The sequence below is a fragment of the Cydia fagiglandana genome, chromosome 18 (genome assembly GCF_963556715.1).
Source record: "Cydia fagiglandana chromosome 18, ilCydFagi1.1, whole genome shotgun sequence".
Lineage (NCBI taxonomy): Eukaryota > Metazoa > Arthropoda > Insecta > Lepidoptera > Tortricidae > Cydia > Cydia fagiglandana.
This window is the reverse complement of record NC_085949.1, coordinates 1,786,754-1,801,479: the sequence shown is the minus strand read 5'-3', so window position 1 is coordinate 1,801,479 and position 14,726 is coordinate 1,786,754. Positions and strand designations below refer to the sequence as shown.

Genomic DNA, 14,726 nt, shown 5'->3' with positions numbered 1-14,726 from the left:
ATATTTTTATCCCACCAAAAACATAAATGTAAAAAAGGAGAGCCAAGTTCAATACAAAAATTATGCTTGGCTGTGGGGCTCGCCGCAAAAAGAATGGAGATCTAAATGAGTGCCACTGCCAAGTTCTATGCAAAATCCAAATATGTATTTATAGGAACAAAATAACATTATAAACAAGTATTAAACTCTATTTCTTTGCTTTATTGGATACCTATAACAATTGCTGTTATTTAAAAAAACGTGAGATCTTAAAGTAGGTTAGATTTGACTTGGCCTTATGGATATAATTAAACACACGTAGTTTTATGTGTTTACGTCAAAGATGTTTTGAGTTATAGAAGGGTCAAAAGTGGCACCAAGTGGTTCGTGTAATATTACACTCGGCGCTGGCTAGCCAGTTCCTTTGCTTGAACTTGGCTTGACACGCTGCCGCGTGTCTAGATTTTGGGTGCCCTGAAAACCAGTATCTAAAGCCCACAGATTACCAGTTCGCCGGATGATATCAGCCTGTCAACTTTCTTCGGAACTGTCACCTTTTGCGATTTACTGACAGGCTGATATTGTCCGACAAACTGGTAATCTGTGGGCCCCTTAATAGACAAGGCTTATGCTCAGCGGCATCCTATTTGGTGACCAAGGCCGGAAATTTAACCAGCGTCCTCTGCTATCGTGGCAGGTGCCATATAGTACGCTGCTATATAGTATATGACATTTATTTCAGTTTATAATTTATATAGTAGTGTTTCTACTTGATAAAAAACAAATTAAAATATTTTCTGAAAAATAATTTAATTTGTTCAAATACTTCTAATAGTATTCTATTTGGTGTACCTACTTGTGATTTATACTTTGTTTTAATTTATTATGTTTTCGTACCAAATAAATATTTTTCTATTTCTATTTCTAAATCTAGCTATACTAATAGGTATGTTTGGTTTGTTATTTTAGCTAGAACACGCGGAATGTTATCTCTACGCCGCAGGTTCACAGGCCGCCCGTAGCTAATTTGCGGCAATTTGTCAATGCGATCTATTTTCTCAGGGTGGACGAACTGCGCTGTGACGTATGTAGTTGGCAAGTGCTAAAGTTTTCGTCGGAGTTATGAATAGACCAACTAATTCTCTAAATAATTGGTGAAAATTATTTCGCTGAATGCCATCGTAGTCACGGTTACGGTGTGGGATTTCACCAGAGTGGGGCACAAGCATATTCAGTCCAAAAATGTCTGTGCCGTACAGCGCCCCACATTGGTCGAATTCCACCTTAACCCGATCCGCTGCAGTTGGCTGTAACGTTGCACGTTGCACTGCAATACTGCTGCAGTAATGCTGGTGCACATTTGGGGCAGCAATGCAGTCGGTAGTTATGTCGCGCTTCAGTACTGCTAGTGGAATGCTACCTACTTTGTTACTGCAGGAAACGTTAAATATTACATAAATAGGTATATCAATAATGTGTTATTTTCGACGTTTTGGCAACAACGCAGTCGGCTAACCCGTTCGGCATTACTGCAGCGGTGAGTAAAGGAACCTGCGCCAATGAAGCTTCATCGTTATTTTTATTATTCTTATGTTTAATATGAACTTGCAATTTTGTCTATGGTACTAGCGAACATGGACGCAATATTTAAAACCCATTCACACTTATAAAAGTTTGTAATTGTAGCCAAGCTTAAGAAGCGGGCCTTCTATGGAGCAGGTAACTTAGTCTAAATTCGAATGATTTAAAACGACATCCAAGCTAGAAGCCCCTGACACTTTGACAGTAACATACCTAAACCCGTCTTAGCACATGTCTCGTCTATATTGGTCGCTGGCGGCCAGCCAACCGCTACTTACCTAAACGCCTCCTTACCAGGATAAAAAGATATTTTCAGAGATTCCAAATACGTCTTATTATTTTGGTGCTTGTCACAGTGACAATTAATAGTATTAGGTTCCTAGCGACTTTCATATTGATTGTCATCTTTGGGCCCAATTCAGTTTTGAAATAGACATCTATTAGACATCTGTTAGACATCACCAAGATACGATAACGATATGTTTAAGATCTTACCTGTCAAATTTAACATTTGCGCGATTCTGGAGATACTCTTGAACGATTTCCACAGGATATGACTTAGAGATCCAATTCACATCTAATAGATATCTTACTCTATCTAACGTAAAAGTGACATTGGTTGCCCGAATTGCGCTGGAAAAGAGAACTAGTTCATATCTAAACTATAACGTATCTAGAATGGATCTAGTACGTGTCGTCTCTTGTGAATATCTTGAACTGCGAATACGGCAGACTGTGACAAGGTACGAAATGGTACGGATATTAATTTCTTTGACTGCACCAGTCACTTTTCTGGAATGCCCTGGAAACAGCCTTAACCTTGCATTTTTCGTCAGTGTTTGGTTTATTTTTTATTTTATTTTATTTTGTAAGGAGTACCAACAGCTGCAAAAACATTATATAGATTTAGGTAACAATACAAAGCCAATTACAGGTTCTCACAGATAGAAATGAAGTAGACAATATATCAAATTTTGCGCGCAATTTCACACATGCTATCACGTTTTATACATTTACAATATATCAAAAAATAAAGACACTTAATTTATAGAACTCATAACTTATCTAGGATGGCTGCTAACAATACAAACAGTAAAAATAGATGATACGTAATAGATACTTAAGCACCCAGACAAATCACAAACCTGCTACTTGAATGTGAAACAAGACAATCGAGATCAAAGTGGGTTAAAAAATAGACTTGCTAATTTTCGCTTCACTGAAGGAATGGAAGTATTAAATATATCAATGTCCAAATCTCTGGATAGAATATTTAAATTACGACTAGCACGACACAAAAAACTATTTTGTCTGTAATTTGTAACGTAGACATTTTCTTAGATTTTAAATTAATATTTTTGGGTTGAATTCCTTTTCTTATTTCAACGATTTTAACAATATCCCAAACTAACTCGATTGATTGCACTTCTTTGCATAATCTGTTGCATTCAGATGCACCTTTTGATGCTTATCTGTTGTCGGGGTTGTCATATGAGTAAAAATAATTAAAACTTGAGATATTTATGTTGTCACTCCAGGAAAACTTTGTATGATTTAGGTATGATTTTTATAGATAGAAAATAAGTTTGATGTAAAACAAAACATATAAATTACAGACTTACAAAGTGGCTCTGAAATGAAACCTTATTAGATTTAATGATAAAAATATATTTCTTAGGCTCATGAGTGAATTTGTCTAAATAATCAGTTCAGAATTTTCGAAGAATTTGTGTCTTCAGGGGATTGGCACCCTACTTTTGTTTTTTTGCCTTTTGTTCTCAACATATGAGAAGGTCATTCTGAGGTGACATGCACTTTTGATGTGTGGACCCCTCCGGGGACGCACGCTCGCATGAGCCCTATTTTGTGATAAGACCACACATTCCACATGGTGGTCAAAATGGTGGAAGCAGTTCGAGTCCTTCGGTGTGTTCCACTGAGTAAGTATAAATGGAATTTAGTTGTGATCAATTCCACAATGGCGCGAAACATTGTGGGTTTGTTCTTAACCAAGTTTTGGTTCTTTACAGAGTTGACTCCTGCTCGAGGGAAGGGAGCGCTCCGCCAGAAGTCCTAACAGCTTCCAGTGCGGTGAGCTAAATTTCGAATTGTTTCATTTTTTCTCTAGCGGCCATAAAGGGCATCGGCTAATATTTCCTTTTCTCGCTTTGCAGGAGCCGGGATGTTTCTAGATGTTTCTAGAAGCTTTTGATGTTTCTAGAAGTTTCAAGATGTTTCGAATTTGAAGTTTTAAAATGATGCTGTGGGATCTGACCCACGTCATCTGCACTGGCCGGCTCCAACCAGGTTAGCAGTCAGCTTCCCGGGGATAGGCGAGGTCACTCCCCGCTGCTCCAGGTCCGGTAGCAGTTTTTGAGGTCGGTCCGATGCATCTTTAATTTTTAAATTGCGTCTGCGCTCGGCTACAAATTTAAAATGTGATTTAGAGCAATAGTTATTTTAATTTAAAGTTTTGAAAGTTCCGGTGCATAAAACTTAGGTATTTCGAAATTTAGTCTTTAGTAATTAATTAATTGGTGTAAACCTTATAACATGAACCTGTGAAGCGACCCAGCTATACCACTGAGCTTTTACACTATAACTTTAGGTTAATAAAGTTTGTTAGATTTAAATTTGTTTAATTGTTTCTCCTCCTGGCTTTCCTACAGCAAGGTTTCCATTTAGTTTATTTTATTTAATTTTATTTTGTTAACATGGCTGTTTTTATTTTTGACAAGCCGGAGCTTTCCATTCATTTATTTTACCCCCTTTCAAAACACCCGTGTTACAATGGCGCCCAAGAATTTTTCAGGTTTCTAAATAATTACTTGCTGCAGGAAAAGTCTAGACTTATTTTTATGCACCAGAAAATAATTTTGTTTAACTCACCTTTTGTAGAGTATTTTGTTACATTTCAAAGATTTTTTGGGTATTGCATACCATACTTTGGGCATTTGCTCACATTTATGATGTTTTCTGCACATTTGCATGGAATTTTTTTTTTGAAAATCATAGAATTTTGTATGATACATTTTGTAGGTTATAAAATTTTGCTGACTTGACAGATGTCAATAACACGTGTTGCATTTTTAGTAAATTTGGATACTATTTTGAAGTTTTGACACTAGAATTTCGTTTGGTTTCACTTTTAACATTTAAATTTCAATGAAAAAATAAGAATTTTGTATTTTGTAACATAAGATAGGAGAACACAATTTTGCCACTTGTGATCACTTGTAGTAATCTATATTTAGTCCAGAATTTCATATTTAGGAGGAAAATATGTGAATTTTAGTAGAATGTTGTTTTGTGATTTTCATAGATTTGATGGAACTGCACTTTCATAAATGTTTTATAATGAATTTTGTAATTTTTTATGTTTTAACAGTTAAGCCGGAAGGCATAATAATTTCACCACATTTCAAGTTTGTTAAGGAAAACAATAGTTATGTTAACATTATTTTATTTTATTTTCTATACACAGCACAGTTTTTGTAAACATGAAGCGCCAGAAATTTCAATGCAGTAGCATATTTAGTAAATAAAAGTTGAAACGCAACACTTAATTTCACAGCTTATTGATAAATACATTTATTTAGGATGGTCAAGCCAATCAGGAGCACATCCTAGGTCCAAGGAGCTGTGGAAGCGGTGTCGGCATTTTATTTTTCAGAACTCTCCGCATAGCCGCAGGGAAACAGTTTATTATGGAAGTCTGGTCTGGCAGTAGTGTCCGGCAAGCTTCTTGTGGTGTTTCATGATCATTTAACTTCTTAAAGGAAGATATTCTTCTTCGGCGTGTTAGCGCTTATAGTTCCAGAACAATAGACATGATTTCATTTTCAAATTTAGAAATTCCTGTGATCCGGCAGTCCAGTTGTAGAAATGGCTGGATGCTTTTCGTTTTTGTGGTGGTAATATCCAAATTCAGCACGGTTTTGATGTAATCTGTAACAAGTTCACTTCAATTTTGAGGTATGCAATACAAATTTTTGGTTAGTTTATTTTATTTGACTTTGAAATGACATTTAGCGTTGATTTTAAGGGAGAGGGATAATCGTGTGAAATAAGATGATTCCTGATCTCAAGATTTAGTGTTTTACCTGTATTTTTGGTAGTTTTCGGTAATCTCTGTGTCGAGTTTTATGTCGCTGAAATCGACATTTGTTTAGCTTATTTTGAGTTGTAAATAATACTTCACACAACGTAAGACTTGTGTTTCATATTAGATGGTAGTTTTCCAAATTAAAATGGTATTTGCAACCAAAGTTTTGTTCTTTGTAGTTTAAAGTGCAAAGTAAGGTTAAGTCATGAATTTGTTTTTTTTTGACACAGAGTAAGGGTGCGTTCGGAAACGCGTAAACTTTAGTAGTGTTTTCTTTAAATCGTAACGAGTTCAGCGTTTATAAAAACGCTCGTTTTTGGAAAATCATTTTGTAATTTGTTTAAATATTGATATTTATTTAGTTAAATACAATATAGTTTTATGGTTCGGAATGTTACGAAATTTGGTTTTAGCACTCAAATTTAATGAGATAAATTGTTTTGAAGTAGTTTTTTTATTTTTTTTAGACCTTATTTCGCCAAGAATACAGTTTGTAATCTCGGTTTCAGAATTGGCGGGAATTTCGAATAAGGCTGGCATGTTTAGAATTTTGACACAAGTTTTGGTAGGTTTTCAAGAAGGTGGTATTTTCCAAGGCCTCGCCTACACAAGAACGTTTTGTTTCACGGTTGTCTCGTATGGAGTGTTGGATATTATGGTAAAATATCCAATCACGACTTTATGCACGGTACGTGGTGAACAGCACTGACTGTATTCACTACTAATTTTGTTGCGGGGATGGAAGAACGGGATTTGTAATGCGTGAAGTATGGTAGGGGCGACAGATGAGATATGAACGGTATGGTAAAGTGCGTGATGTATAAATGGGGCGAAACAACTTGCTCACTTTTAAGGTCAGAGCGAGTCCTTAACATAGCCAAAGGTTTGGATTTCGGTAGTAGGTTTCGAGTGCTTACCACACTCGAGCACGGGTTTGTGCAATTTTGCGTATTTGTGGCTACGCATTTGGTCGGTATGGGGTTCATACCCAGCAGTTACCATTTTTGAGGGGCTGTTTTAAATTGGGTTCTTGCTTTTTTGGACATATCGACCGCGGTACCCCTTTTGGTTTGGTACCTTTTGTTTATCGTGTTGACGATCCAATGAGCCATTTTTGAAGGCATTGGAACGGCACTCGGTGTCTCCGCCACCTTTTTCATGCCTGCTACCGCAATGCAACTCAGTCAAATGGTTGTAGTTTTTTCAGTTTAGTATGGTTTTAGAGTTTAGGGGAGTTATCCTTGGACGCACGACCCCTCGTCTTGTACCAGTCGTCGTGCCGCCAAGGACGACAAACCACTCACCTGCTATATACCTCGTTTTTGTTTAGGTATACCATTTTTTTTGTTTTGGTTTTTGATTCCGGAGAGTTGGGGGGACAGGTGTGCCTCACCAACTCAAAGGGCCGTTTTGGATTTTTTTGGGTTTAATTTGATGATTGTTGTCTACCTGAAGGGTTGGGACAGGCCTTAGTGTCCTCAACCGGTAGGGTTACAAAAAAAGGTTTTCGTTGAAGGCTTATAGTTAGGGGACTATTATGGGTCTCATTTTCGCCCGGTCTAGCTGAGTTTTATTTTAGGAATGCTGAACATCGGTCCTGGCGGTTGGTTTTTGGCTTTCTCAGCACAACAAGCTTTTGTCGCGTTGTACTGAGAAGGCCAACGGTTTGTTTACGGGTTGGAAGGATAGACTGAGGTTTTTTTTCTATGTGCAGCGCAGTTGGCCGCATAGTTTTTTTTCACCTTCCGTGGTACTGACGTGGGTTCGAGATTATTATTTAGATTTTTTTTGTTCGGTCAGAACAGCAGTATTTTTAAATTGTTTAACGTTAGTATGATTTTACTTTTAGATTATTTTAGAGCATTTTTGGTATGTTTTGAATCTCGAAGTTGCGTCAGACTTTTTGTTTAGATTCTAGGTTTTCTAGATCAGTTTGAATAGGTTAGTTTTCTTGCCTTCACTTTGTTTTAAATTTTGTTTTAGGATGAAAGTCGCTGAGGACAGCGAGCGGTTCACCTACGTTGAACCTTAAAATCGGGGAGGGGGGTATTGTAACGTAGACATTTTCTTAGATTTTAAATTAATATTTTTGGGTTGAATTCCTTTTCTTATTTCAACGATTTTAACAATATCCCAAACTAACTCGATTGATTGCACTTCTTTGCATAATCTGTTGCATTCAGATGCACCTTTTGATGCTTATCTGTTGTCGGGGTTGTCATATGAGTAAAAATAATTAAAACTTGAGATATTTATGTTGTCACTCCAGGAAAACTTTGTATGATTTAGGTATGATTTTTATAGATAGAAAATAAGTTTGATGTAAAACAAAACATATAAATTACAGACTTACAAAGTGGCTCTGAAATGAAACCTTATTAGATTTAATGATAAAAATATATTTCTTAGGCTCATGAGTGAATTTGTCTAAATAATCAGTTCAGAATTTTCGAAGAATTTGTGTCTTCAGGGGATTGGCACCCTACTTTTGTTTTTTTGCCTTTTGTTCTCAACATATGAGAAGGTCATTCTGAGGTGACATGCACTTTTGATGTGTGGACCCCTCCGGGGACGCACGCTCGCATGAGCCCTATTTTGTGATAAGACCACACATTCCACATGGTGGTCAAAATGGTGGAAGCAGTTCGAGTCCTTCGGTGTGTTCCACTGAGTAAGTATAAATGGAATTTAGTTGTGATCAATTCCACAATGGCGCGAAACATTGTGGGTTTGTTCTTAACCAAGTTTTGGTTCTTTACAGAGTTGACTCCTGCTCGAGGGAAGGGAGCGCTCCGCCAGAAGTCCTAACAGCTTCCAGTGCGGTGAGCTAAATTTCGAATTGTTTCATTTTTTCTCTAGCGGCCATAAAGGGCATCGGCTAATATTTCCTTTTCTCGCTTTGCAGGAGCCGGGATGTTTCTAGATGTTTCTAGAAGCTTTTGATGTTTATAGAAGTTTCAAGATGTTTCGAATTTGAAGTTTTAAAATGATGCTGTGGGATCTGTCCCACGTCATCTGCACTGGCCGGCTCCAACCAGGTTAGCAGTCAGCTTCCCGGGGATAGGCGAGGTCACTCCCCGCCGCTCCAGGTCCGGTAGCAGTTTTTGAGGTCGGTCTGATGCATCTTTAATTTTTAAATTGCGTCTGCGCTCGGCTACAAATTTAAAATGTGATTTAGAGCAATAGTTATTTTAATTTAAAGTTTTGAAAGTTCTGGTGCATAAAACTTAGGTATTTCGAAATTTAGTCTTTAGTAATTAATTAATTGGTGTAAACCTTATGACATGAACCTGTGAAGCGACCCAGCTATACCACTGAGCTTTTACACTATAACTTTAGGTTAATAAAGTTTGTTAGATTTAAATTTGTTTAATTGTTTCTCCTCCTGGCTTTCCTACAGCAAGGTTTCCATTTAGTTTATTTTATTTTATTTTATTTTGTTAACATGGCTGTTTTTATTTTTGACAAGCCGGAGCTTTCCATTCATTTATTTTACCCCCTTTCAAAACACCCGTGTTACAAATTGGATGAAGTACGTTTTAGCGAGATGGGGGGAGCGTAACGTTTAGATCGGGCGGGCGTATCAAATGAAAGTTTAAATAGCAGTTCAGGGCAATCAATATACCCACTGGTGATACTTAGCATATAGGCAATATCAGCAATCTCTCGCCGTTTATTTATTTGGTTTTGGAGAAAACTACTTGTCTGTCTGTTTGTTACCTCTTCACGCTTTAACTGCTGAACCGATTTAGTTGAAATGTGGTACGGAGATAGTTTGAGTACCGGGGAAAGACGTAGGATAGCTTATATCACCAAATTCAATTCTTTAGGGGGTGAAAAGGGCGTAGAAGTTTATACAAACTTATTATATATTATTATACAATAATTATTAAGATAGGAATTACTAATTCCACGCAGACGAAGTCGCGAGTAAAGACTAGTTTTAATATAAATCTACCTATACTTTGTACTGTAGGTAGTTAGAAGTTCTACTGTTTTGGCAACAACAACAACACGATACGCTAAATGCGACTAGATGAAAGAAAACGATAAAGCAAGCGTATGTTGTTGAATCAAGAGCAAAGCGAGGGCTTTATGTCGTTTATGCAACAAGTTGTATAGACAACTCGTTACCTAGACCTAATATTGCTTTTCGGTGCCGATTTGATTCCGTAAAAACCTAAACGTATTCTTCAAAAACATTTATATTCCCCTAAGGCCCAGCCATACAAATGAAAAATCTAGAATTCGCCACTGAAATTTAAACCTTTAGTGCAGGGAATAGAGTTGATTTTGGTTTGGTTTGAAAATTGTACGAATCAAAACAAATGCGACTCTGTTCCAATTTAATATGATTTAAATTTCATCGAACTGAATAAGTACCACATGTAGGACCTTGGGCATTACGAGGATATTATAATATGTAAATATAATTGATCAACCAAAAGCGCCTCACATTTTATCCTTCCCCTTTAGGCCGGAACACGTTCTGGTGTTACACGTGCTGGCACACAGATCATAAATATATAAGCAGTCAGTTACTTATTCCGAAGAAATAAGAGCCTTTTTTGTATACATATTTATGATAATTTTCAGAAGGAATCTACGACACATATAAACAAAATCGCTTGCTGACTACAATAATATGGCTTGTTGCGAACTATTTGCTTAACTTAAATAATAAATTTTTGAAAATGAGACTGCAAAATAAAATAAAAAAATATTGCAAAGACGCCACCGCCATAATAATGTATTATTTTTCACTAGTTATCGAGGCAGGCGGTGACTTGCCGCCCACTAGATCGACCCCTGAAACTGCCGTTGTGAAGACGACCAGGAGCAATACCGGTGTGAGCGAATCAGGGGTGTCGCCAGGTGACCGCTTTCTACCCAGTGGCTGATAATGATAACAGCCACTGTGCCAACTCGTATCGTATGCATATTTCACTTCCACCTTTGGAGCATTGGTATAGCTCTAACGACTCCTCTCTAGATGGATAATGAAGGCAAGCCAGAATTAAGTCCTGCGGCTCCCCTTAATACTGTATCATATTGTTCTGTGCATAAGCTTCCATTTATATTCTAATAAATAAATAAAATAAATAAATATTATAGGACAATCTTACACAGATTGACTAAGTCCCACAGTAAGCTCAAGAAGGCTTGTGTTGTGGGTACTCAGACAACGATATATATAATATACAAATACTTAAATACATAGAAAACACCCATGACTCATATTCTAATGCAAATATAAAAACACTCAGTTACCACAGAAATCACCTATAAAGTTCACACCTTAACCACTATACCTAATAAATAACCATAAAAATCAATTAACTATACCGAAACTCAACGTGTTTGTATCCAAACAGTCTAAAAATACGTCCCCTAACTGTCCCCAATATAGTGCACCAGCGACATCACATATTTAGGGACCCGATTGGCCCCGAGCCAAGAATCAAACAAAATTAGTTCTGGACTTAGGCGCCACGTGGAAGAGTCGGTTATGCAATTCTGCAGTTTTGTATGAAACTTGGCCTATATTTTACAATGATTCACAAGATTTGTTGATTGATCTTTGTATAAGAAAAGACAGCTTATAAAACATGCGAAACTTATATTAGCTTCAAGTAAATTTTACGTACATGGTCAAATCAACATTGTTATGGAAAGATAATTGTTTTTAGTGTTGTCATATTAAAGCTAAATAAAAAATGTGGTCAGTTTGAGACATACTTTTCCCCTTTACAAACTATAAAAAAATAACGTTATGTTAAATTTATTAGACAAGGTCTTATGGTATTAAGTCCGGCATTTGTACTTACTTATAATTTTATGTGCAATAAAAATAAATAAATTTTATTTAACCATGTTGTTTTTGAACTCTATTGATCCATATTTTGAATAATTTATTTTATTTTATTTTATTTATTCAAACATATTACACAGTATTACAGTGAAACACTCTGGAATGCATACTATATTATTATCATCCTAAAAAACGTTAACATAAAGGCTCCTCTTCACGTTGGGCCAACGCCAACGCCAACGAGGGATGCAGCCATGCGGTAGAATGAGATAGCAATATCACTTGCTCCCTCTAACGCATAAATGCGTCCCTCGTTGGCGTTGGTGTTGGCCCAACGTGAAGAGGAGCCTTAAAGTTGTGTTATACAATAACATCATCATCATTTATATAAGAGTTAGACTCTTGTCGGTGGAACGATTTCCATGTATGTCGGTCCTCTGCCTTCTCCTTGACAGCCTTATACGACACGACGTTGAGCTGTTCCTTAAGCCCCCCCCCCCCCCCCACATCTGGCGTCTTTCGAGCGTCGGCGTCTACAATTCTATGGCCGACGTCGACGCAACGTCGACGCAGCGTCGACGCAACTGCGCAGCGACGTCATTTTCCATAGCGCTGGACCGACGCTGACAGACGCCGACGCTCGAAAGACGCCAGATGTGGGGGGGGGGCTTACTTGATCTATGTACGTTCTCCTTGGTCTCCCGGCACCATTCCGCAGGGGAATAACAATAATCTTAAATACTAACTGAAGATGGGTGATCATCCATCGCCTCACATAACCTCTTACATTCGTCACATAACGTCTTCCAACCACCGTATAATAACTTTTACAATTAATACTCGTACCTACGAAAAAACACAAACACTTTCATAACAAAACAAAACACAACAAAACAAACTAGATAGAACAGGTATTTATACAAGAAGCAGAGTCAAAATTCAACAAATGTGGTTCCTGCATATTCTCAGGTGGCAAATTGCTGCGCAAACCGGCAGCTAACTTGTTCCCATCGCTACCAAGCGTATGGCTCCTCTACACGATGGGCCAGCGCCCGCCACTCCAAGGGTAGCCATGCGGTAGAATGACTGCCGTATTCGAACTTCAAGATATTCACAAGAGACGACACGTACTAGATCCATTCTAGATACGTTATAGTTTAGATATCAACTAGTTCTCTTTTGCAGCGCAATTCGGGCAACCAATGTCACTCTTACGTTAGATAGAGTAAGATACCTATTAGATGTGAATTAGATCTCCGAGTCATATCCTGTGGGAATCGTTCAAGAGTATCTCCAAAATCGCGCAAATGTCAAATTTGACAGGTTAGATCTTAAACATATCGTTATCGTATCTTGGTGATGTCTAAAAGATGTCTAATATACGTAGATGTCTATTTCATAATCCGAATCGGACCCCTAGTCATGGCCGTACGCAACATTTTTTAAGAGGTGGGGCAGAAGTAGGGGAGGCTGGGTACGTTGTAACAGGGTACGGTTGAAACAGAAATTCTTAGCTTATGGTCAGAGACCAGGGTGGGGCAACTGCCCCACCTTGCCCCACCGTGAGTACGCCTATGCCCCTAGTCGTAAACGAGCAAACCAATCAGGCGATTGATTTGTTCGTTTGCGACCTTTCTTAAAAAATACAAAACATATCAATTCAGGTCTGAGCATATAACTAAATGGCATTAGGTACTTAGCTTTGCAAAGGGAATTGCGAACACACGGCAGCTCTGGTTCAGTGGGGCGATATGTCTTGTGTGGTATAACTTATGCCTGTGGGTTTGCTTGCTTCTCACCTGTTTTATTTTGGTCATTTTGGTTCTTGTTCATATTTCGATGACTGTAAAGTTTTGTGGCATGAGGCCCAGGTATTTTTGTAGCTTACTGTACCAACGTATCGAAGCAATGTACAGCCATATTCGAACTTTAAGATACGTCAAATAATAGATATGGAAACGATATAGATTTGATATGTCAGTGTCAAACAAGTGCCAAAAGTGACGTTTTTGTTTGAAGAAACGTCGCTTTTGACACTTGTTTGACACTGACATATCTAATCCATATCTTTTCTAGATCTATTAACTGACGTATCTTAAAGTTCGAACAGGGCCGGTATAATTTTCTTTCATAATGTACGTCACCGTACGGTGTACGTATCACGTGACGTACACTGTACGGTACAGTCAACTGTAAAAGAATGGGTGTACTAGCTAACTTATTCAAAAACATGTCCCATAGTTCTTAATTCGCTGATATAAGAGCTATGGGACATATTTTTGAGATGATTTGTGCAGTTGACTGTACCTGCACGAAAGAAGGCCCATCGTTATTATTTATTTTTCTTATGTGTAACATGGACTAGCAATTTTGTCCTTGGTACCTAGGTACATTGACGCAAAATTTAAACCCATTCACAGTTACGAGTATAAAACTTTGGAAGTTAGCAAGCTTACGAACCGGGCCTTCTTTGGTTCAAGTACCTAAGTGACGATAGTGACATCTACCGTAAGAGTGTTAAGAGTGTTACACTTCTTAGGCCCACTTGCACCATTCCACTAACCCGGGGTTAACCGGTTAAACCTGGCGTTACCACGGTCACCAGTACAATTTGACACTTAGGTTATCGGTTTAACCGCTTAATCCCGGGTTAGTGGAATGGTGCAAGTGGGCCTTAAACTGCTACCAGACAGAATATGTGACGTCCCAAGGGTAAAGGTACCTTTCGGTGACTGGCGCTTACGCTATTTGCGCCGCTTCAATATTATTGCGGTGCTATGCGACGTAAGCGCCAGCCGCCACATGGTACCTTTGCCCGTAAAGCGTCACATATAATATTGAAAATTCTCACGACGTTTGAACAGTCATCTTTGCACCACCCAAAGTCGCAACAGACAGACAGAGAGTTATCACAGATATATGCACTCATTTCAAGTACCGTGTAATCTTATGCAGAGCATATTTGCAGATCTATTCTCAAGATGGCGACTTCTGAATGTACGGATCGTGTTTTAATAATACATTAGATATAGGACATGACACATGACACTGATTTATACTTTCACGATTTTTACATAATAATAATTCACAACGACGGGACTTAATCGCGTAAAGTTAAGTTTTGATATTACCTCCGACGTTTCGAGGATGGCATTGTTAAGAGGACATACGATACATCACGATATTGAACAAATAATAAAGTAGAACTTAATTAAGCCATAGGAGATTTTTTTTTCTTGGATTGCTTAA

General features: G+C 37.8%; 1 protein-coding gene and 2 long non-coding RNA genes across 5 annotated transcripts in view; 2 read left to right on the top strand and 1 right to left on the bottom strand.

Moving 5' to 3' along the window:
• LOC134673239 (nephrin-like) overlaps window positions 1-14,726 on the top strand; it is a 179,513-nt gene that overhangs the window by 41,739 nt on the left and 123,048 nt on the right. The gene's annotated exons all lie outside the window — the stretch shown is intronic.
• LOC134673337 (uncharacterized) lies at window positions 3,213-6,584 on the bottom strand. The gene is made up of 2 exons (XR_010099465.1): window positions 5,664-6,584; window positions 3,213-5,508 (listed from the first exon to the last, which is right to left on the bottom strand). It is a non-coding gene; the product is annotated as an uncharacterized LOC134673337 (long non-coding RNA).
• On the top strand, window positions 6,608-9,029 carry LOC134673336 (uncharacterized). Its single transcript, XR_010099464.1, has 2 exons — window positions 6,608-8,487; window positions 8,571-9,029. It is a non-coding gene; the product is annotated as an uncharacterized LOC134673336 (long non-coding RNA).